This window comes from Rhopalosiphum padi, chromosome 2 (assembly GCF_020882245.1).
Source record: "Rhopalosiphum padi isolate XX-2018 chromosome 2, ASM2088224v1, whole genome shotgun sequence".
Lineage (NCBI taxonomy): Eukaryota > Metazoa > Arthropoda > Insecta > Hemiptera > Aphididae > Rhopalosiphum > Rhopalosiphum padi.
In genome coordinates this window covers 56,367,468-56,392,200 of record NC_083598.1, presented here as the reverse complement: position 1 = coordinate 56,392,200, position 24,733 = coordinate 56,367,468, and the positions used below count along the sequence as shown (strand labels likewise).

At 31.0% G+C, this 24,733-nt stretch overlaps 1 protein-coding gene across 3 annotated transcripts in view; it reads right to left on the bottom strand.

Moving 5' to 3' along the window:
* Positions 1–24,733, bottom strand: part of LOC132919154 (discoidin domain-containing receptor tyrosine kinase B-like) — a 132,537-nt gene that overhangs the window by 89,051 nt on the left and 18,753 nt on the right. For 2 of the 3 annotated variants that reach the window (XM_060980498.1, XM_060980499.1), the window contains exon 2: positions 22,117–22,187. The exons of the other annotated variant lie outside the window; for it this stretch is intronic. The gene's annotated coding sequence lies outside the window, so the exon portion shown is untranslated. The remainder of the gene's footprint in view (positions 1–22,116; positions 22,188–24,733) is intronic. 3 annotated transcript variants of the gene reach the window in all.

Genomic DNA, 24,733 nt, shown 5'->3' with positions numbered 1-24,733 from the left:
CCGCCCGTTCCGTAACACGCGACTTCCAAACCAGGAAACGATTCGCATGAAATATCGTCAGACAGTAACAAACATACAGGCTATTTCTGGGCAAGATAAGGAATCGGTAATAGCCGATCATCAAACAAGTAGTCGACGCAGCAGAGTTTTAAGATAAAAATACTAACTTAAAACATAAAACATTGTAGTACTTTTTTAACTCTTGTTATCTTAAAAAATAAATAAATGGTAAATCGAATGGAAAATATTAGTTACAATATATATACTGGAGTTTGGTAAATCTTATCACAAACGATACTGAATATTAATGTAGGTAATACATTTTTTTTGCATACCTACTTTACATTTTTCATCAATAATAAATAAGTTATTTTACTTTTTTAGTTACCTATAAATCATTTTATTTGTAACTTTAATATTATTTAAGACTATAAAATAAATTGTATTTTGTATATATTTTCTATTATTATGCTTAAATTTATTATTTTAAATCTCTACTTATATTTATAGGTGTGAAAGTTTTAAGAAGCACAAATGATAAAAAAATGTTATTATAATGCCCATCAATTGTATAACTTAATTCGTAATTAGTATAATAACTACTATATTTGCTTTTTATAAATTAGTATGAAAATTAAACATCATACATTAACAAAAAAATTAGGATTCAAAATGGTTTCGAGTTCTAATGTTCATTTTTAATAACATTATACTTTTTAGAATAATTTATTTCAATAGATATTCGTTTCAATAAGGAAACAAAACTATTGTATTTACATTAATAAATAACGCAAGTTCACAGATATAAAAATTATTACTTAAAAAATGTATATATGAATAATTTAAACCATTATAATATATTAATACGTAAAAACGAACAATTCACAAACAATGTAGGTAACTTGCAGTATATTTATAACTGAGAAATATAAAACAAACGTAAAAAACGTTAAAAAAAAAGACTAGTTAAAATTTTACAATAAAGTAAAAATGGTAAATTGAAAAATATTAATCACATAAGAACAATATAAATTTGTATACACGCATTTCGATGACTTTTAAAATGTGCTGAACGACGTTGTTGATTTTTTATGTATCCGTAAGAATTGATCTGAAAGCTTAATAGCCTCAAAGAGTACGCACCCATGAATTATTTATAATATTCGCGCTAAATTATTTATAGTATCGGTCATAACAGTCGCATAGATCGACGATTTAATACTCCACAGAAACAGTAACTATACTGTCGAGATTGTATAGTGTAAACACAATATGTATTATACCAGTAAATAATACAGCCGTGGTCCGAAATTTGAATAAGCTACTAGTGTTCCGACAATCCTCAAAGAGAACACGCATAAATAAACGTATATATATTATACGATATAATACTCTCGTAAATAGATTCCGATCAACTCTAGAGCCATAAAACATATAATATTTCCGTATTGTCAGAAATGAGAAAATGCTTACCGTGTAACAACACATACATACATACATACATACATACATACATACATACAAACATATATATACGAGTGTGTGCGCGTATCCCTTAGTCTTCTACGAGCAGTATAGGGTTGTTGGCCTCTATGTGAGTAATATGACGCGTGTCACCGTTTGGTATCTACGATTATACGTGACACCATACATCCCAAATTGAAACCACGTGCTTCCGTTCTTTTGGCTTCCAAGCAGCGAGTACGTATTAGATATATATAAAAAATAATAATAATAAAATTAAAAAACGCACGCACACATACACGTATTTCGCCTCGATGTCTTAGAGACGTCATGGAATTAATCCGATAAATATTTATTTTTTAAAAAACCAAACAAATAGGTCCAAAGGGAGTTGTCCGTACTGATTTTAAAATATTTTACCTTTTATTATTTTTTTTTCTACAGCATATACCACCTATACATAAAAATGTATTTTAAATTACAGGTCTTATTTCTTTTAACGTGCGTAAGAGCAAAAATCACAAGTAACGAGTGCTTAGAGAGATTTTGGCGTTATATCGCTCAACTTAATGTAAACAAACGAGGTGGTCTAGGGCGAAAGAATAATATAAAAAAAAAAAAAAAAAAAAAAAAAAAAAACAAGAATTACGGAATACGAAAAAGTACGAACCCTCTGAGTTGAAAATAAATGGGGTTTCCTCACAGATGATCATCTCCACGGGGACAAAGAATCCTTGTTTAGAAAGCCTCTTTGTCCGAACAGATGTGCCGTGGATCGGAAGATACAATCTTGTAAAGGGGAAAAAAAACTTCAACCATTTCGGTTTATTCCTCTACCTGTTTAATGATGAGTTTAGCGACTGAAGAAGGGTGAGAGTAGTAATTTAAAGTAGTATTATTCGAGGGCATTATTAAGTAGAGTATTGGTAATGAACTGTAAGTACAAAATTAAATTAAATCTAAATGTCGATTAGTATTAATACGACTCTCAAATGACCCTACCATCGAAAACAATATGTCAATGTAATTACTAATTAGAATATAAATAAGAAATAAATTGGTATCCAAAAGTAACATTTAACAGACATTACAGATGTTATTATGAAAAACATTATGTATGCATTCAAACGAGGTTATTAATATAATTTACAAATTACCATTTATATTTTTGCAATCGATTAATAAGTGACTTTATGTGAAATCGCATGTATGTATAATAAGGAATAACTAATGGTTTTTAGATGTTATTATTTGTTTCGTTTTCCAGAACATAATATTATACAATACTATATTATGTGGGACGTGAAGGTACATAATATAATTGACCGATTCATTTCGTGAGAATGTGGAATAATATAAATTTAACCAATTCTATAACGATATATATATTTTTTTATCGTCCTTGATATATTATTATTCTTAAGACCCAGACTTACTATTATTTATGTGACTATTTTATTTTTTACTTGATTGATTTGAATGTACGCTGCGAAACGTTTTTCTCGACAACTGTCGCAACCTCTATTGTTTCATTTTATCGGGGTAATAATTTTTCCCATTAATTTATTCGGAAGTCTGTTTTAAAACGGTCGGTATTTAATCGTAGTTTTGCATCAAAACGTGGTCAAAGACCTACCAGATTTATTATTACTTTTTTTTTAATGGACTATCCTCCTATCGGCTTCATCAGCATCGGCGAAGAATGCTCCCGATTTAATTTCTCAAGCCGACGATGTCTACCGTGATAACCATCGCCGGAATTTATGTATTAATAATGGCAATAGCTCAAAATTTGGATTATCAAGTCTCTCCTAGCTAGGTCTAATATTATTTTAATTGAAGAACGGCGAATTAGGAACAGAAAGAAATTGTTTGATTTAAGATAGTCATCTTTGAGGAGCAAAAAAAAAATATAGCAATCCGAATAAATATACCCACAAGTGGCCGACAAAGCACAAATTAAACCTTAACGATATACTGCAAGTATGTACATGTATATATATAATAGGGGGTTGTGACGTTCGATGAATTCCTGGACATATAATTATAATCATCATATTTTCCCTAATATTCGTCGCAACTGAAAACCCACTGATTGTGCACCGGTACAATTGGTTAGGTTAAGAATTTGGGATTTCTGGTTTTTTTTTCTGTTCGTTTGTGTCACGCACACCTTCCAAAAGAGTCATTTAAACGAACCAGTCTTATTTTAAATTTGCGATGGAAGTCAGCCAATCGTATATAATATATAATATTATAATTATTCATTATTAAATAAATACTCATCGCGTTAACAGGCTATAAACGCAACGCGATCAATTCATCGTGAGGTATTTTAAATGGACACATATAACGTACATGCACATATATTATACACGGATGTTAATTAATTTAAATTCCAATTACAATAAACCAGACCGCCTTGACACTACAACAGCGTAGCGTTAACTTCTGTCCCGCCTGCAATCGTCGTCGTCGTCATCTTAGTCGTCATCTCACGCCGTTATATTATTTGTGTATATACAGTACACCGCCGATGGCGTCTAAATATATTATAATAACTATTATATATACACTACAACACGCATACACCTATTGTATTAAACCGTGCCGTGCGTTTAAATCACGACAGTAGTTAATATGCACAATAAACGATCTCCGATTTATAGCCGTTGAGTTCCTATCTAATCATCACGGACCTATTCGGCGGGCATTGTCCGACACCATGATAAGAAAATTCATAGATTGTGCATTTAATAATGATTAGACTATCGTCCATCATAACCGTACACTGCAAACCACCACGACAAAGTATATTTCAAAACCGAATTCCAAGCAAAGCAGGTTTATAGTATAGTATAGTATTTATACTATGAGCTAATAAATTGAAATTTTTTGTTTTTATATAATTACCTTAAATTGTTATTACATTTATAAAACACATTTACATATTTAGTGTACCTAAGTCTTACCTGGGTTAATGCAATAACGTTATATATTTTCAAATTCAGTCGAATTCTTACCTGCAAACAAAAACAAAATAATTTTTATTAATTCAAAAATACTTTTTAAATATAATAGATTATTATAAATATATTTGTTTTAAAAATAAAATACACATCTAATCAGTATTAACTATTAATCATCTGTATTATCGATATATAGACTAAGATTGGTTCAGATATTTAGGGCTACTTAAACGTCAGATTAAACCTTGTGTTAAATTATACAAGTAAACCCGATAAGTTTGTTTTATCGTCCTGAGATATTTGATATATGTATTGAAATGTATAAATAATATAAACAGAAAGATTATCGAATAAACAACCTGAATATTATATTATATATAGTAACTATAAAAAGAGAAGGAGATGAATCGTTTGACGAAGGACAAGATGTACTTGAAACTGTCAGAACGCAACATTTTTAAATAGTGCGTGTCAAATATTCTATTTTAAAGTTTAATCGTTTACACGGCTTACGACGCCGAGTACGTCATTTAATAATACCAAATGGTGTTCACAGTAATCAAAAAATAAAAAAATTCAATTTTTCAAGTTTGTTGATGATCTTGGCTAGCTTGATATTCCTTGCGTTATTTTTTTTAATAACTCAATAACTATATCAATAATCTTAATCTATTTTAATTGACAACTGATACTCGAGAACCACTAATACAAAGAGCCCTTTGGAAGTGGACAGCTTCTGTGTTTATAAAGTCAGTTGCAAACATATAATTTCGTATAATATATAGGAAAATAATGACGTTGCAGTATTTCGCGTTTTTAAATTCATTAAAGGTACGACGTTTGTAATTTTCTATTTAATGACTGTGTGGCATTTGGAATAATAAGAGCTGAATTTACTGCGGACTGACTGAACATTTGAACCCCAGTAAATTCGTTGGAATAAGTTCGTTTTGTGGATGACGTTCGAAATCGAATATACTATATTATATGCGTTGTGTTGATGCAACGGGGAAGAGAGCTTAAATTACGAACACGATATACATATAGGACGAGGGCATTTGAATAACTCCCTGCGTTCAACTACCGAGGTGTGTTCGCATCCAGTGGCATTATATATTGAAAAAGGGGAGTGTATATATATATACCTATATATGGGGGAAGAGAGATAGAGGTCTACTGCTATCAACTTGGTCGGATTTGCATTTATTACCTACCTGGCGTTGGGGCCGCCTTGTGTAACGAAACCACCAGCACCACCATCGCTCAGCCGAATCATCTAAAAACGTGTCTTGTACCCAGTTTTGCATTTATTTTGCGGATCCGGTGACGCGTGATTTAAATTTATGAACTAAAAACTACCGAGGGGGAGATCGATGACACTCTGCTACAATGAACTGAGTATACATAATGATGTACAGGAGTGGATCGACTTTATATACATTTTTTTTGGGGGAGGGAAGAAACAGTGATAACCATCAGAAATACAATCGAATAAGGGTCAAGATACAAGAGCCAGCGTTCATCACACATTTTATATCGCGAAACCCTAAAAATTTCAATAAGTACAACTGATATAATACATAATAAAGGGAGAGGGCTCATAATACATCTCCAAATAATAGAAAATAAACTAGTACGTACCACTATTATATTAATGTCATTTTTAATATTTCACAAATATTTTATGTACATGGAATACAAATCAAACTAAATTTTTAAAACCAAATATTCAGAATACAGAATACGATTAACCCAAAATATAAAATATTATGTGATATATTATACAAATCGAAATAATACAATATATTAAAAATAATCTACAAGACAATACAAATTGTATTAAGTAACATAGTTTTAACGGTTTTTAAGCAGTGTAACGCATACTATTATCGTATATTGTACATATAATATGAGATATAAATATTATATTCCAAACGTTCGTATAAAAATTATGTTTTATATTTTTAAATATTAACTGAGATATGATTTTGATCTTAACGTTACGAGTACCTGCGGAAAACTTACATTATACATTATAAAATTATACATTTATTTTAAATTAATAGGAACTAGCTAAAGAAAATAATTTTACTGAAAATCTATACTTATTATGTTATCGATATTATAATTGAATAATAATTATTGCATAATATATTGATATACAATATTTAAGTTAATATATTATTAGTATACATATGTATTTTCCAAAAATCAATATTAAATACAAACATCATAAAAACACGTTTATATTGTATTATCAGATATGGACTTCCAACCTAATACTGATGTTACCAAACTATTCTATAAACCTTCCATCCATGAAATATGATGTACTTTTATAGAGTTAGATGCGTTAAGCTAATTCGTTTTACAGCCATAAAATCTGAAGTTATATGTATATTTTTTCACTTGAATGATTTTTAATTCTCGTCAAATGTTTATGTATGAAGCCACATAAACAATTTGTTATTATTTTGGTTTCGTGATACTATACAAGTTAAAAAAAAAAAGTACCAAACATTCATACGTTAAATACGGAAATAATGAACTAAATATAAAATATACACTTATTATATATCTACAATATTTAAGTTGTAATATTTTTACCTTACAACTAAAAAATGCGTATAATTATTATGATTTATATTTATGTTTTCTAAGTTTATAGTTAATATAATACATATATACAATATTGATCTATTCGCGTCTTCTATTAGTCTGCAGGTTGTTTATAAAACCATTCATCGAGGTCAGTATATACATTCAAACCAAACTAAAGAAGTTTTCGATTAAGTTTTCAAAAGTTCAATAACTTCAATATTATAATAGATATAAATAAAAGAATCAATACGGAAGCATAACCAGCATAACGTGGTACGCCGCGCCGTTGGGAGTGTTTGCATAGTAGCATGGATTATAATTAAAACGGACACGGAGATGTGATAGAGAGAGTAAAATAAGAAAAAAACAAAGAACAGAGAGATAAAAATGAAAAGAATTATAAAGAAAAATATTTAGTTTCCCGTAATAGGACGTGCTATACTCAACAGCGTCGAAGTTTTCTGCCGTATCGCGAATAATAATGTATTTCCCCCATTTATTTTCGTTAGTCACTCGATAGCGGCACCTTTTTAATGCTGAAAACCTCTGAGAGGTATTAATATTCCATTAAGGGAAAAGAAAATTTGAATTTCGGGTGTTCCACAAAGTTCAATCTATCCTTTTACATATTTACGACTGTTTCCATTATGCAGCAGTATAGTGCCGCTGATGCCGCCGCCGGTTCGTCCATATACATATTATATATACACGGCGGTGGTGGCGCACGGGGAACAGAAGGGAGAAGACCTCAAAAACCGCCATCCGCCACCGCACATTATGCATTCAAAACCCCATCAACAACACACAGCGTCGTGTTTCGGCTTTAATGGTTCTTCCGGACGCCTCGTAGGAAATCTAACACTTGTTGGTCACACCTTACCAAACAACTTGTTGTGAAATGATATCCACACTGTAACTTAAATTTAAATCTATATGTTAGTTATAAGGACGTCGAAAATGTTATAATCACATAAACCCACCATACGCAATAACAATTCAATACCATAGACAAAGTAACGGACCAACGACGGTACGCACAGATGTTGACTTGCGGAAGAGAGTAGTAAAAATCTCACACGCTGGTGTTAAAAATAATATAAAACACACTGAAGTTAAATTTCAAAGTTGCTCTTCCAGAATGTACATACGATCAAGAAATTTAGAAATAATTATTTAACGATATAATATACGTAATGTGCTTTAAAGACTTAAAGCTAAACGCATGTTCAAATATTTAAACTATGTGTAATATTAATATTTTTTTTATGCATGACAATTATTTATTAAAAATATAATACTATATACCATATAAGACAAACCTCATAAACATATTTACACAGTCTAATATATGTCTCGTTTTAATCGTTATACACTATCAATAATACAATTATTTATTTCAAAAATTTCTATATGTAAATGATAAAACTATATACTTAGTAGAAACGATTCGTTAAAAAATATACAAACTGTGTATGTAGACTCTTCTTATACCTTTCGACTATACAGAGAAAATATAACCGTAATATCTATGGGCTCCAGACAACAATATTGAAATAGCACTAGTTTATTGTCCACTACTCTGCTCTCTCTCTCTCTCTCAGTTTCAATATGAACTAAGAAATAAAAAAAAAAATAAGAAAAATAATGCAGCCGCCGGGCTTACGGTACACGGCCTACGATATTTATGATGTTAATGTAGGTTTTTTTCTTATTAATGCACAGAGGGAAAAATAAATTCATATGATAATATTTAAAGCGACCAAGTTTTGTTAGACTGAAATTTCACTCGAAATAAAATATTTATGACACACGACCGTGTTCGACCCGGACATTTTCATACTTTCATTAGCATAATCGTGTGCGCGCACACACGCACGCGCACGCGTGTGTGGTGTGTGGTGGTAGGAATTGGCTGCGAAAACGAGGGTAATTTCCTCACCCCCTCTTTTTCACTCTGTTTGTCCCGACTGAAGTTCGCGACGGTACGTTCTAGTAAAGGATTCAGCGGGGAGAATATTTTAATTGTATTCATACATACATAATGCGAGCGTGTGTATCCAGATTCTCAGAGATTCTTGTCATAGAAATGGGGAGGGCTAAAGGCACTCCGGGAATGTCGCCAAAGCGGGTTACATAGTGCATATTAGGACCTCCGAAAGTCCACAGAAACTTTAGGAAATTCGAGGCGCAAGTATTGCGTGATGGTGGGAAATTATTTTACCGAAAAGGGCCGACCAAACACACACATACATACACAGTAGTGTTATAAGTTATAACCCTAAGGAATGTTTCAAAATCACTGGTCTGACACGATTCCAAAACCTGAAAGAATTCATAACTACTCTGAAGTTGTTTCTATGGCCCGCTATGGAAAATTCGTTTGATTCATCCACATAATATAGTTATTTGATATAATATCTATAGACTCTATAGTTTTATATTAAATACGAATTAAATTATTTCCTTGATAATTTATAATAATTACTTATACATTTATTTGAAACAAGCATATTCGCTAAACGCTGTTTATTATTTAACCAAATTTAGTCGAAAAATACCGGAAGGTTAGGCGTAATGTATATATATATATATATATATATATATATATATATATATATATATATATTATATTATATAAATTATATAGTATACACACCATATTTAAACGTCTGCTAATAAATATAAACCTAGTAATAAAACGGCCCGTAAATGAATACGAGGTTGGGATAATTTTCCCGAGCTTTTTTCCAAAATATATTTTGGCTGTTAACAAACCGTGACTAACCACTGTTTGTTTTGTAGGATTACGGACGTTAAATTAGCGTTTCGAAACAAACAATCGAAAAAGTAACATTTTCGTAACCCCCTCTTCCTCCTTCAGCTAACAAAATAAAAAAAACTTTTAAAAACTTTTGTTATACATCATACCGACCTGATGGCTGCAGCACACGAATCTATGTTACATTGTTACATTGAAATAACGATCGTACTACGTTAAACAAAACGCGCGTGACAACTCGTCGAATTGAAACATCGCAACCACATATTAAATATATTACATATATGTATTTAGTATATTATATATACTTGTGTCTTTTCAGCGGAAATTAACTGGACCGCTATCCGTTTTGTCTGAACACACGACATGTACCTAAATATATGACTTTATATATATATAAATATATAACTTATAATACTATACTTTAGGTTAGCAATTATCATCAACAGCCGATACTGCTTAAATGTATTATACTATAATATGTAGGTACATTATTACTGTATGCGCGTAAATACAGCAAACGTTGCAGTATATTACATAATATAATATATAATATTATAAATATTGTGTAATATTATTATTATTATGTAGTCAAGTCGAACGGTTATCACGATAGGAATTCACCACGTGGGCGATACCTGCATGCGCGTTTTGTATTTCCGCCGATGTGATATGGCGAACGGCGCTCATAGCTAACGTCCGCCAGATAAGAGCAACGAAACATTGTGAATCTAATTAAGGAGAACGCATTCGGTACGCACAGGAGTAAAGATTGTATCGCCAGACATGAGGACACAGTGTTGTAGTCGTAGTTGTACGTTAATGGGTTGCACGTTATCTGTTAATGCCCTACTAGCTCGGTTCTGGCCCACACGTCGACGTCATCGTTTAAAAAACTTTGTCGGGATTTTTTTTAATTTTTTTTTTTAACTCATAACAGCCCTCCGTTTACACTGCTATTAAAAAATTGTTATTAATAATATTCACGATAATAATCGACGGTATTTTTAACTGAAAAAAAATATCATCCAGACACTCGAATAGGATTGATCAAATCTTAAAACGACCGGTTATGAAAAATAATATGTTTGTATACATATATAATGTAATGTGTGTAAGTGTAATTCTCTTCTCATCTCGAAGTATTATATTTAACCGTCTAATGCACTTTTGTTACAGTTTAGATGTTCGAGTTTTGATTTAAAGAGACATATTGTTTTTGTTTACACAACAATATTGCAAAATTACTACCTACCCTCTTATTTTCACAGTTGCGACTTATCATACACACATATAGACACATTATCACGCCATGTTTAAAAATCAAAAACCATCATGACGTGAAACACGATCTCTTTTCCCCGAGATTTTTACCCTCTCGTCAATCCGACATATGTAGACGAGATAATATCCTCTCCCATGAAGCATTTCTGTGGAGATTCTTTTTAATTTGTGTCATTTCCACGTAGCGTAACACAAAAAAAGGGTTCTTTTTAGTCAGCAGACCGCACCGGGCACGCCTTGGATGAATAAAAAAAATGAATTTACTCATTAGTCGAAACGATTGTTTCTGTTCTGTTTATGATAGTACTATATTATAGTACACAATATTATTATAGTATATTATAATGTCATCCTCGAACTATGTGTCACCATCCCACAATAATGAATTTAGAGAAGGTATTTTTTCTCTTCTTATTTACACGCAGACATAAGTCGCCTTAGTCGGTACATATTGTATTCACTGTCAGAACCCCAATGCTACATCACTATTTCATATTTATACACCGATGGAAACTCAATACCCACCCAACATATACACACATAATATTATGTTGTTGTTAATCGGCAAGGCATTCCGGCTGTGTGTGATGATGGTGGGCCTCAGCCAACGTTTTAATATTTACTGCACTAACACGTTTGACACGTTTATATAAAAAAAACCCGTAAGTTTTTATTTTAGAAATCATTGCAGTCTCCGTTAACTTTTGCTAGTGGTTATTTCCGATCAATATATATATGTATGTGTTAGATAAACCTTACGTGTTATACATTAATGTTACAAAGGAGAATATAACTTTACTACAAGACACGTCTTGTCACCGAAAGATGGCCAAATTTTACATTTAAATAGAAGTATATACACACTTCACTATACAGGGTGCTTCATATTTAACATAAGACATTCATTAAAAGTGTTTTATGTTAAATGAACCATGATGTATATTAAATACTATATACTTATATATGTTATAATAGTCCAACAAGTACTACAGTGCACAAAGACAAACGTGACACGTTATTACATCCAGTACTTACTATAATTACTAACTTCTGTACAGCCCGTAGATTAGCTAATAATTAATAGTTTAACTTTTATTATAATAAGTCATTAATACAACAATTCAACTATTTTAGGCTACATAGGTACGATTTTTTATACACATAAAATTATTCTTGGAAATCAAAGTATATATATATATATATATTACGGCTAGATCAACCGTTTAAAATAAAACAGCAGTTTAAATCTAATATTGGTTGACAAAAATAAAAACATACATAATACTTTATTAGTATTATTTATAAGTTACAAAGTCACAGTATTGAACTCGCCTAGTAAATTTTACTTATATGCCTAATCTCAAAACTTAATAATATAATAAATTCACATTTTTTCTATTTGAGTACATTGTAGCTTGCGTGATTACGAAAAGGTTTATTCACAACTCGGTGTATTATATCGATATTGTTAAATGATATGTTTTTATAATAATTATTAACGTTAAAAAGAAAATGCAATAGTTTTTCTTTCAAAGATCTTATTTGGTAACCGTAGCACATAAACCAGAACTAATTACAAAACTTCGTGTTATATGAATGTCAAAATAGACCGCACTGCAGTACTATAGTCAGCTTGAAAACGATTCCTACGGACCAATGCCCAATCTCACGTCGCGTAACTATTACTAAATTCCAACGAATATTAGTTTTATTTTTTTAAATAACACGCATAAACGTAAATATAAATTATCATGTTGGGCTCACTGTTGATATTAAGCATAATTTTATTAGTGGACACGGGTTTAGATATCAAATACGCATAACATTTATACTTATATCAAAGTTATACTCAAAGCTGTTTATTTCATATTAATAAGTAGCCGAGAAGTATCAGATTACAAGAGATCAAGCGCCCACACCAAGCTCTCCAGGGGTCCAATTTGATATCACTATGTGTTCGAGGTTTATCACCGCAACAGATCATTCTATAAAATATGAAACATGCAGGTCGAAATTAGAATAAGATTTTAAATTGTATATAAACTCTTATGGGAACGGTTTGTGTTGCGTTTTAAACTAAATTATTACAATGCATATATTTTGTACGTTAGTCATTGTAAAACCAATGCTGTTTGTTACGTGAAAATGAATTCAAGAAACAATTGATAAATGCTGACAATTATTACACTCGTCTGTCGATTGTATGTTTTAAATTAATATGATGAATACCCCCTTGTGAGAAAAACATACAGATATATTGTCTATTGACTATATACATGATTATGCATATTGCTTAACAGTTATCGAGTATTATCTATGGCTGGACCTAGAATTGTTTCTATCAACAAGTTCCTATAGTCGTACACTCTTACAAATACATAGGTTTCTATGGTAGGTTATATAATTTATTTATTTAAATAAGTTACATCCCACAAGGATAAATAGAAACAAAGATACGCTCTACATTTGCATAAAATCATTTAAACGGGCACACACAACAAATATTAGGTACTAACCATATAGTCATAAAATAATTATTAGTTAAAAACTTTTTTATTTAAATATTCATATTTATTTTACTAAAGGCATTAAAATAAAATTCTACATTTACATTCAATTGATGTACTTGATGAATAGTCCAAAATTAATAAACTGTTGCACTAATGATATATTTAAAAACTATAATAGCTATATTTTTACAGGAACTATGATTTACATATCAACTAAAACAATATTTACATAAGATGTTGCAAGATTAAATTAAATGTTTGTAATAATTAGATACTATTTTATTTTATGAAACTCAGTATAAAAATATAAATAATAATAAACAGGTAGATATTCATTAATATAGTTTAACATTACTATTGGCACTTGTCACATAATATGCATACCTATTTTAGATATTTTTTCGACAGCTTTATTCGTCTATATAAAAGCAAAGAGAAGTTTTTGATTTGATTGAATGCAATTCCGTGAAACCAAGCGAGCATATTTTTGTTTGAAATAAAGTTCCATAAAAAAAAATAAATAAAGTTTAATAAAAATAAAAAGACAAATTCTTGTTTTACAAGAGTAAATAATATTTTCAAGCAACTCGTGTGTACCTCCATCAACGAGTGTTAGTGAAGCATTAACTAGGTAATAAACAACCGTTGCTGAACGTCAAAAGCAAAAGCGTGTTGTGTGTCGTTGACGGTTATAATAATATAGTTAGTGGTGCAAGTCGGGTGTTTGGACATGTTTTATTTTCAACAGATGGTTTCAATCAAAAGTTGATTTTAATCTCGACAACTGTAGGTACCTATAGGGATGAAACAAACAATCGATATTGTTCACCAAACTTTAAATATACAATTTTAAAACGAAAGAGCAAATAAATAATAACCCGACTGTATAATATGATCTAGACGTTTTTAATGAATTAAAAATATCTGAGAATAATCATCAGTTAAATATGTTAAATAAACACTCGAGCCTAAGAAACGAACGAACAGTCGATTTTTTATGAAAAGTAAGTCACATTATACATTGTATTATAAGCATGTTTTTTATTTATTTATTTTTATTTTGTTATTAATCTGAGCGTTTTAATTTTCTACCGCAATTTTAAAGACGGTTTATTAACTTTACAAGTGTTATTAGTGTATATAGCCACGCGACGGTGACAAAATCATCGTAAGAAACAAACCGAAAACACGGAGATTCAAAACGCCGTCAACGGTTACACCATCAAAGAACACGGAAAGAAAGAAAAAAAATGTCTTACAAGCGATTTTTGTAGGGGACGAGCAAGCAGCGGTTCATTAGGATTCTAGTTGTGGGGTTGATTTTCACACCACTGCTGTGTACAGTGGAATTCAGCGATATTGGCTATATGCGGCCACACGCGGCTATGAGGGAAATTTCATTTCTGTCGCCGTCCTTTTGTAGCGGCGTTGGCGCCAGCGACTTTCTCCCTCGAGGGTATAACAGCCGCTCCGACACGTTTGATTGCTTCTTCTCGCCCCTGTGTGCACATCTTTCCAGAGCCCATTAAAACGTTACGGTTCCCCGACTTTTTTCCTACACACTTTCAAACTTGGAATATTTTATTACCAACACACACTTGTATATATATATATATAACTATGCGGCCCTCACGCTCGTCCGCAGGTAAAAACAACTCCAGGATAGCCGCCATTAAACTTTCATAAGACTATATATACGGTTTGTATAATGGAAAAAGGTTCTCGATTGACTTTCTAGGAACGAAAAAACATTTTTAAAACACGAAGGAAAAACAAATTTCAAATAATTGCCAATATTTTCCATTACTTGAATTATTATCTTGTGTACGTGGAATTTATGAAACACCGCATAAATATTATTATAATATATATTTTTTTGAATTCCTAAAACATATTCAATACAATTTTCGAGGAGGTTACATAACCAAAACCCATTACGATTATATTGAAAGGGGGAAATAGTGGAGAGTTAAAATGAATTTGGTACATAATACGCCATACATATATATGTAGGACAGAACAATACCACTGCGGACATATGACCAAATTCTCATCGTGGGGGGGTTACTTTTCCCATACCGTTCAGAACGATCGAAACGCATTACCCAAAAGAAAAAGCTTCGTGTAAACGTTCGTTTGTGTGCGTGCGTATGTGTATATGTGTAGGTGAGTGTGTGTGTAAATGTATACATTGGCAATGTTGATGTGGAGCAGTTGTACATAGCAGTCATTTACCTTCACCCCTACACCAAATTATTTAGCGGTTCGTCCATTGTTGGCCGACCCCAAGGGTGCACTTTTCCTCGAGAACTTTACAAATGTAACGGCAGCAACTTTTACGTCGATTCCGCTACACACACCTTCTATTGTCCATCGGCCATCTAGTTAATGGTATTAATCCACTTTGGCCTTTGTTTTTAAAAAGAAACACTCGAAACGAATACGAAAGATACTTTTCTATCAAACAGTGTTCATAAGTGCTATCACAAAGTGAAATTTAATTAATTTAAGACTATAAAATAGTTTAATCTACAAAAATACTCACGACTCACTAACAAAAATAAAACCGTTGTTAAAGTATTTGTAACAGTTATATCCATCAACATAAATTAAATAATTTTGTTGGATTATTATAAAAAAGTATACCCACCTATGTATTAATATATATTGTATGAACACATAAAGGCATGAAAAAACGTTTTTTACAGTAGGTAATTACTGGTATCTGATATTATACAATAGATTACTATATAATATTACATTCAGTATTTTTAGTAATAGTTTCAAATACCATTATTACTAGTAATAAACAAATACCATCAATATTAATATATCTATATCGTAATGAAAAAATAAAATATGTATTTTGAAAATGTATATAATAAAATAATAAAATTAAGCATAATTAATGATAAACGAATATAACAAAATAATATTATATATAGTTGTAGTATATATATATATATTATGTATATATAAATATATATATGTAATTTATGTATTGCGTGAGTTTAAATACATTTTAAATACTTATAAAAAATATGTCAAGATAAAATATAATAGGTTTTGTACCACATATCCGGTGGTATAGTAGAAAAAATGTGCTCTATACATTTTTATTTATGGTACTACGAACACATAAAATAACGTACGTGTTGATAAGTAATACTATAAACAACAGTGTTATCGAACCCCGAAAACAGTACATCATCTGCACCAGACCATCAGTGGAACACCTACATTCATAAAACACACATTGTTGACTTATAAGCATAAGTGACTCGGTGACATGTTCGGACATTGCTATTATAATAATATATATATACTTTTTAAACTACTACAAAATGTTTACAGATAAGACGAAAATCTTTTTTTTTTGATTTCATTTGTGATAGATATAGTAACATTACAACGCGTTTAGTCAGACGCAGCGAACGAGCGTTATATATTATTATTATTATTATTATTATTATTATATAATATATCCACTACAATATACGCGTGGCTGAATTATAGCAAATCATGGAATTTGTATACGTAACAAGAGAAAAAAAAGAAAAGTAGTGAATAAAAAATGAGAATTCCAATTTATTTATGAATAAAATTTGCAAGACAATTTTATTAAAGAACATTATTTACGGGATTTAAACAAACCGGGTGGCCGCCGCAAAATAGGCAGGAGAGATAACAACAGTTTACACGTCTTAATAAAATAAAATATAATTCTTTTTGGATTTGAATATAAACATAACTTTCGATAGGTGAACGCGATAAGCCGGGCGTAAAAAAGCACGATGTACTATTTTAATGGTTATTTTATTCCAAAAATGGTGGACCGATGAAAGAAAACTCACGCGCGATACTTAATAGTAGGTAGGTATTATTATTATCATTAGTATATTATAAACCTAACGCCCGATACGATTTGGTCCGACCGTCTAAGACATTCATGTTAGGCGCACTATATTGTACTTAACCGTTGTCGTCGGGCGCATTATAAAACGGGCTTAATCGTCGCCGAAGGTGCGCGCATGTGGTGTCCGCGTGGGCGTTTTAATAATAATTCATATAATATTGTGATATTATAATATACATTTTTTAACGTGGGGATAAAAATAATAAAATAATCTCGTGTGTATCGATAATAATAATAATTCAACGTTGCGTTTTTATCACATCTCAGGTAAAATAATACATACGTTTTCCGCATACACACCACTTTTGCGTTGGAGGATTTCGTTACACGCGATTTCCTTGTTGCAGCATGTGCTCATGGGCGCGAACCGAGATACAATCGTTTAACAATAATAGCAATGATATTTTATGCAAATTGAACCGTAATAATATAACGTCGCGACGCACAATATTACGATTTGTGATAGTTTGTAATGTACGCGTAACAAAAAACTGTCCGAACAATATTATTTTAACCTCGAATTGACCCCGAATCCTACACCCCGACAGCATAAATGAATAACATAATCAAATGATCAAACACGATGAATTTCTATACGTTTTTCTACAAGTATTAATTATTATTATTATTATTATATATTTATAAATGGATCAATCAATCAATTATTTTATTGTAACGTTTTCCTTTTGTGTAAAACAATTTATTAGCAATTTATTCAAATTGAAACTGAGTTTTGATCGTTTAATAATGAAGTATTACACATATTATTATACATCAGCAGGATATGCATGTAAAAATTAAAAACAATATTGCAATTTTAACTCAAAATTGCTTTTTAGTAGGGACACAACCTAATATATTTATAAAAAAATTTTTAGTTCCATCAGATTATACTTAAATTCTGTCTAAAATGTTCAAATATATTGTTTTATGCATTATCCGGGTTTGGAAGATTTTTTTTTAATAAACTAGTTTAAAAACCGGATTACGACGAACCAGCATTTAAGATATATTATAATTATAATATAATATATATCTATACACAAAATTTGTTTTGCCGCAGATTCTAAGGCTTTAAACAACAAAAGGAACAACGACAGGTAGTCATTAATGAAAATATATGGAGTATTTAACAGAACATCTGAGTACTGTAATAACATCTGCACTCAATAAAAACTCATAATAATATATAAATATATTTTATTTAACACTATATAGTCAGGCAATTCATAATATTGTTTAAAATATTCGACTTCAACTCCTTTTACTAAGAAGAAAATTGAAAATATACTCATAAAATCATTACACAAAAAACAGCGATTACCATATAATATTTAATGATTATTAAATATAATTTAATATACAGGTGTACGTTTATATAATATATATATATATATATATATAATCGAATTTTCAACTTGAAGAATTATTACACATATATTCTAGGATCAAATTGTTATTATCGGTATTCGGTGGTTCCAACGGCTGTATGGATGATGTGGATCATCATTAACTAAATCATCAATAACCCCAATAAAATCATAGTTGCATCGAGTTACATTGAACGTGTGCTCCGAACTCGTGTACATTGTGACAACCAGACACACAAATCATTGTATACATGTAATTGATATATTTATCACCGTAATATATATTTTACACATTTCACATTCGATTCGTCCCGGGGTTCTTTTATTTTCCTAAAAACACATCTCACGTTCGTTTGTTAAATCGATTCAAAAGGTCCCAAAGAATTATTATTATTATTATTGGCGGCTGGCCACCTAGTTTGGGTGTCAGCTGCTCGATGTTTACAATGAAACTGTTTTATTAGATTAAATGCGGGTTGACCACCGGTCCACCGATCGGAATATTGGCCAAAGCGTAGGGGTCACTAGTATAGGCCCACCGAGGGTCATAGTGCGTTTACATCGTTCAACACGATAGCATTCTAGCGACATCATACAAGTCAAAGGCATTCACAATATGTCCAAGACCTCCTCCTATGCTGGATAATCCTTTCCTACGACATTGATAAATTGATTTTTTTTTTCCCATTGTGTCCGGTATAATAATCACGAACGATGTAATATAACGTTTGGTATAAATGTTCAATATTAATATATTAAATACTAATGATTTATACATTTCTGTAAAAGGTCCGATATCGTTTTGATGTGCATACTGCAAGTGACCGGGTCAATATTTTAACAATAGTACTTGTAAAATTTTTAGATTTTAAAACAGTTATATTAGTAATAGGTAGGTACTATGATGCACGGTTTCAATAAATAGTAAATACATTAAACTTTGATTTGATTTTTAATAAATATTTAAATTCTAGGAAGTTGTAGTGTCAATATAATAATACTTATTATTCGCCATAAATTAAATGCAATATGTTCTTTCCTTATACGTTATAACTTATAATCGACTAAAATTAATCCCAAGCATCAATGATAATCGGACAGCGTAGTAATTTTTAATTTTCCGGTACTAAACTGAACGAATTTGCTAGTGGTTTTAATTTACCGTGATGTGTCCGTTTTTGCGATTCCATTGGATTATGTCTAATTTATTATGCCGTAGTGATGTTGCTATTTTTTCCCTATACGATATCAACACCTTTCAGTACATCGGGCTTAGTGACGCCCCAGGGTAACGTTTGAACCGCCAAAACACGGGCTAAATGCCGTAAATTTCCACCATAACGCTCACACGTACAGCCAGACATAAATTATTACACAGGCCCCAACAATGGGATGGATTTGACTATGCATGTTCTGCTTCGAGTTCTACATTTATTGTGTTTGTGCCCTCCCGGTACAATGTTTTCGCGTACATTGGTACTATTATTATATGCGTCATTCATTACTTCGGAAAAAAAAGAAAAAAGAAAAGAAAAATAACAACCCTAATGTATACGATTGTACGACTGTGTGTATAGAGTATATATATGGTATATAATATAATATGGCATTAGAAAATTAGCCGAAAATATTTTAGTTACCGCCCCGGAAGAAAATACACAAATGTTTTATTCAACTGAGTCAGCAAATTTACATAGCTGGAATTAAGTAATTTATGCATTTTTTTTATTTTTTTCTGGATAAGCTTTCCATAATTAATTTTAATCAACTGTTATGAATAATATTACCATTGTCAAAAAACGAATGAAGTTTCACAAAATATAATATATTACTTATCAATGATTATAATTTGACAAATAAATAAATAATAAATAAGATATATAAAATGAATTTATCTAGAAAATTATCAAGTCAACCGATAATTTGATTTTTTTTTTCTTATTTATTTATTTAAAAAATTTAAACTTTAAAAATACTACTCAAATCACATGCAAATTTAATAGAAATATTTCTACTAAACATGTAATGTTTACTATAATTATGTGACAATTATTTTACTTTGAAACATGTCAAATCATTAGCAAATCTAAGATTATCAAGTACTTCAAAACAATTAGAAACAGTAATATAGCAAATATACTCGTTTACATAAAAAAAATGTATAATTATACGTTAAAAGTTGAAAAATAAACAAAACTTGATATATTGATGAATTTTAACCATTTTTTTTAAATGAATACAATATACATGGAAAGTCAATTCTTAATCTATCCATCATTCAGATGTTATTTCCGTGCCTAATCTACCTTCCTTAATAGAAATGCAAATATTAATTTATATAAATACATTTTCCAAAACGGAAATTGACTTTGAAAAGTATCATACGGAAGTATAGATGACTTAAAAATATTAAATGAAGAATTCACCCTCATTCCTGAGAAGAATTATTTATCAAATAATAAATATAAATATGATAAAATAAGTGATTTGAAATACTTAAAAATTGCTTCTTACGCAGCCACTTTAAATAAACAGTCAGAACTCTTTACTTCTTCAATAAATAAGCTAGTACCATATACCTAGTATAAACAATTAATATACATTCATATTTTACTTGAAATTAAAAAGGTTAGTGACTTGAAGTAATATTTGAACAACTATTATTACGGTAATGCATCAACCACCACTATTGTAAAAAAAATAATAACTAAAATCTACGGACAAAAACTAAAGGGCAGTTTTCCGATATAAAAAATCTATACTACTATAATACGTATACAGACGAACGTAACCCACGTGGGTCCGTGACCGAAAAAAAGGGATCCCTCGGAGAAACAAAAGGCTTTGGTTTTATTCGTCAATGGTCTCTAAATCGCAGCTGCCCTCGTTGACAATTTAATCGCAGATGTTTTTTTTTTTATACTAGCTCAGGCCGCATTATTATTATCCTACACAAAGGGATTCCGGTTACCCCCCTTTTGGACGAAATATTTCGTCGTAGACCCGTGCCTTGACGTTTATTGCGAACATGACATTCATAATGTGCTATGCATATATTATTATCAACCGCTGAGCGTACGCCGCGCCACAAGCGTAAAATAAGACGGTGCCGTGGAAAATTGCGAATTTTCATTAACGCATAATTATAATACGCACATATAATATTATTATATATAACGAAAAACAAATTACAACCAAAATTAAGTTTATTCTGTTTTATTACCTGATTAGAAGAATTTAGGAGAATGGCGTCAATGATTTCGCGATGTTGCGGACCGTAAACACGATAGTAATCTGTGAAAATAAAACAATAAGTATTATCCTCTGTATTATTATTTTTACCACCTAATAATGAACACGTGCGAATACACAACTAAACAGAGATGGTTATTACTTATTAAAGTAGAAGCGGCAGAGTTAATATACGCAGAGGTTTAAAATTAGTTGTATTTACGGCATTTTGTAGAGATGAGCTTATTGCTATTTTCGACACGTATCATATTTTGTGCGGTTGATGGGGTTTCGCACGCCCTGAAGGCAATTAATACTTAGGCTTTTGTCATCGCGTCCAGGAGAGGAAAAACGAGGAAAAAACATCGACAGAGCTTTTCGAAAAATTTCCCCTGAGGCGAAGACGAGCTTTCATTAAACCAAGTCGAGTGCAGTGTATTGGTATTGACACTTCACTGTACGTGTCACGGGAGAAAACAGAAGGGGAAAAAACTGAAATGTTGTATTATATAGATCAATCTCCTGGTCAATCGCGAGAAAAGTAAAACCACCACAGTGTAATTTTACTTATTTTGACAATATTATTGATTATAGAAAAGAAAACTGTGAACAAAATCATAACTGATAATGCACACGAAAGTTAAATCTGATAAGTACGCTAAACAATTTGAACACGATTCATCTATTAATCAAATAGACCGTATAAATCTATTTTATTTAATATAATCATACCTATATATTGCGTATATTGTAACAGTGGAACAAAACAATACTTTTAGTACTACGAAATATTCCATATAATATATAAACAACTGATACTTATACTATAGTGTTATGAAACGCTGAGTTTTTAGCATCCAATAACCAGTGGAATGTTTTTTATTTCTTTCGTTTTTAATCGAAAACATACAAATAAGATAATAATTATTGCGTTTGTGATAATATGTCATCATCATATTAAATACAACGATATAAAAACTCGCGTCGGTCACGTCGGGTTTATAGAAATAAAAAAAAAGCAATGTACGGTTATCGTAATAACGAACCGCTAGCAAAACGTCAGATCGGACGACCTGAGACTATTGTTTATACATCAATGAGGAAGATCGAGCAAAACGAATATTATACACGACGTCCCTGTTCATTGGCAGGCTGACATAAATCTCTCCCACGAGACCACTAATTGTTCCCGATATCTCAACGACGACTGTTTTCACCGAGCGTGCAAAGATAGGATGTAGTTGTAGCGAAGGTGGTGGCAAGTCGAGAAGTGGTAACCGGACACTACATATTAGGAGTATTACATATTAGGTATAGCACCCATACGTGTACACTATAATAATAATATGTGCCTTGCATATGTGTATAATATTGTGCAGACCGTATCGATAAGTAGTGTGTAGTGCCGCGCGCGCGTTCGACAAGCGTACCTACATAATAATTCTTTTATTACACGTAATTGCTATTAAAACACACGGTCGGTCCGTTTCACTCTGCACGCGATGTATTTCGTCTCGTTTTCCCTGAGGTTTCGGAAAACACGTGTTCTCTCGGCACACACGATAAATGAATTATAATGTAGCGAATAACTGGTTTCGTCCTGTTGCGTCGACGATCGAGATATAATTTTGTATACCTATAGTATTGCAGCCGACGATATTTTTACAATCCTTAAATGGGCGGTGCGAAGTAAAACGAAAAAACCGATAAAATATAATACTACAGCGGGCGAATCCGCTGATACGGTAATTACCAATGTGATCGACAATGTGCGATAACTAAGTATAATATAATATACCTAGTTCAATGACGATGAGTTGCTGCAACAGTAATAGCTTATAAAATTTTCGACGCCCATAACGTAGATACATATAGACTATGGATATACCTAATTTTATGTTGCACAAGAACTGAGTATGATGCGTAATGTATTATGTATATCCCAAGAATAATTCTCGATTTTTTTTTTTATACCTACATATTATTATTATGTGTAACAAGCAAAAAACGGTTAGAAATTTGTATTTGTTACAAATATTATGTTAATATTTTATAATATAAGATTATTTTGATAATAATTATTACACTATCAGCGTTTATCTAATAGGTAACGCACAATGATGCGTGGGCCTACCTATACAATCGCTTTTTCTTCCGCCGAATCGAACACAAAGATCGATTCTCATCTGTGCGCCTTAAGGCTCGGGATCTACAATTTGTAATTGAATCCAATTTAAATATTATATTATATTAAAGAAAGATTTAATCAACTGATACGGCGCGCTCATAGTAGGTATATTACAAGGATAATGTCCATTATTAATTCAGCAGTAACCTGCAGACACGATAATATTTTATTAATCAATAAAATTATAATTCCATGTAATTATTATTTTACGAACTACTATAATATACGTGAGACACAGTGGAAAGTAATGAAAGACTGCTAATGCATGTTTCATTATCATTATCATTTCGCGTATCAATTGATCTCTTGTATTAAAAGTTTCTTGATTAATGAAGATCGACACATTGTATTATCTATAATAAATAATATTCACACCGTTTATATATACGTATATATATATATATATATATTATATATAATT